Raw genomic sequence first — 2,446 nt, forward strand, 5'->3', positions numbered from 1 at the left:
AACTTACTTCTAGCGAACGTCAGCTTTCCGTGGCAGTTCCAGCTGTACAAAGAGAAGATACGTGCTAGGTGGATCATCCTTTGGCTCATGATGATGAATGCTAAGCTACAGAAGGAGTACAGGATTAAAATTATCTGAACTTTAGTATTCTGAAACTGGATTTTGAGACTGAAGGTCAGTCTTTTCCTGCTTCATGCACTTGATTTTACAAAAGGTGTGAATTCCGCGCACGCCCCCAGTTTGGCGTGAGCAGAGTTTCGGTGGAAATAGCCTAGTGCTGTAGGGAAGAGGGTGGTTCTCAACACCGGTGTGAGATCTTTGCTGTGGAGAAGTGGACGGGGTGGAGAGGCGAGGCTGACAGTGGTACCCATTTCTGACGCCGTGACAACCAATTCAAAAGCGGTAACGGAGCGAATGTTTTCTTAGGCATTCATCGATCTGTATTTAACTGGCTCCTTTTTATTGAATTCGCCATCTGGTTTATCTCTCCGCTAACAGCACATCAGTGGACAGAACCGTACTTAAAAGTGCATCATTTGGTAGCTAATTTTAAGTGGATGATTTTGCTTTAAAAAGGAATTAGAAAAAAATGAGGAAAGCAAATACTGGATCCATTACTGAAAAATGGAGAATGTTAGCTCTGTGTATTATTTCTATTTGAATGCCTAGACTTTAAGGCTTACTACAATTTTAGTATTTCCAGTACAATAATGATACCTAAACTGCCTAGAATGCTGAGCAACTTTAACAGCAGAGACTATTCTACGTGTTCTGTAATATTTCTATTACTGTGGTTTAAACTGAGATCATTTGTCTTAAAGGTCACCGAGCTTATCCTCTTCCCGTGCTGATTTGTTCACTTCCACTGTAACCAACTCCACGTATGAAGGGCAGTGGTCTGCAGCAAGGAAGAATCTCTGGAAACGAGGTTGTTTTTTGCGGCACCTTTTAATATAAAGATTTTAATAAGCGGGGTTTGTTTATGGTGCCTTGCAAGGGGACGATCTGTAGAGAGAGCTTCCAGTGTTCTCAAAGAACGCAAATGTGAAGATTGTTAATGTTTTCTCTTGCTCCTTACAGAAATTAAAGGCGTGTGCTTTCTGTTCAGTCTACTTCACCCATTTATTTATCTTTTGCTGAAGTTTGGTGCCGAATTCGTTAAACATTCACATTGCAACATTCTGTTCTAAATGAGTGCCAAGTCAATCTCTGGTTTAATTTGCACGCACCCGGCGTGCTGCTCTTGAGCCGTGCTGTCAGGTAAGTGCATCTGCTTTGAGAGAAAGGACCTAAAAAGGAGCGAAGGGGGAAAAGGAAGCATTTGCTCAGTTGTGCAAGTTCTTTTGTATTTTCTCTTGTGAACATGCAATTTACTTCCTTAAAATTGCCGGGGTAAGTTAAACCTCGGAAGATGTCTTTAATTTAGAGCGAAGAAAAGGGTAAAACCCTAAGCATGCGTCCCCCTCAGTGCTGCTTAGTGCATCCTGTCTCTTCACTCAAAGTCCCCACCCCAGCACAAGGTAAAAGCACTTTCGTCTGTAAGGCTCGCTCGATTCAGCACAGGTCGGTAACTTTTGAGAATTGTAACCTGAGATCTGTGAAACTGAGCTCAGAGGCATCTTGGCATGGCAGGGTAGAGGGGATTCAGTGGACAGCTACGGTCAGTGCTGCATTTGTTTTGTGGGTAGACGACAGACCTGACTCTTGATCAGAAGTCTAGTGACGGTCACCAAGATGAAATCCATCTGATTGTTTCTGCAAAGGAGAGCCGGCTCACAGGGGGAGTTTACAACACGTAGTACTTCATTACTGCGGCGTGCTCTCGAAGGTCCCTGCTGCGGATGGGAATCCAGGGGGCACAGGCTGGCCTGGCACTGGAGGCTCGGTGAGTACAAGCTTTTGTAGCTCTCTCAACTTCAACTAACCTATCATAATTTATACAAATGGAGGACTGGGTGTAAGCCACAGAAAGATCCATCCCTCCTCTTCACCATGCAAAATTAGAAAGCTATTAGACATGGCTTGTACGATCTCTTGCTGCAGACAACCATGGCAGGTGACGACCCAGCTACAGCACGGCCGCGTGCCCAGCTGTCCGCACCCTGTGCTCCCACCGTATTGCAGCGTGCGAAAAGCCTGTTCGTAGCAAACAGCCCAGCTGCATTTCTGAAATATCAAGTAACCAAACAACTAGTTGTTAAATCAGCTCTTTGGACCGGCCTGGGATCAAACCAGAGTTCATTTACTGATCTGACGCCCCAGACTGTTCTATTAACGTTTCGGGAATAAATACCTCAGAGTTTGTGTTGGTAGTTTTGGAGCAGATGAAGCAAACCGGCGGGTCAGCACTCTTTTTTATATCATCAGCAAGTTGATTTAAATTGAGTGTACAGAGTTGGCTGCATTCCTCTCATGAGCTGCATAAAAAGTTTGCTAAATCGAAGTG

This window comes from Pygoscelis adeliae, unplaced genomic scaffold, assembly GCF_000699105.1.
Source record: "Pygoscelis adeliae isolate BGI_AS28 unplaced genomic scaffold, ASM69910v1 Scaffold75, whole genome shotgun sequence".
Lineage (NCBI taxonomy): Eukaryota > Metazoa > Chordata > Aves > Sphenisciformes > Spheniscidae > Pygoscelis > Pygoscelis adeliae.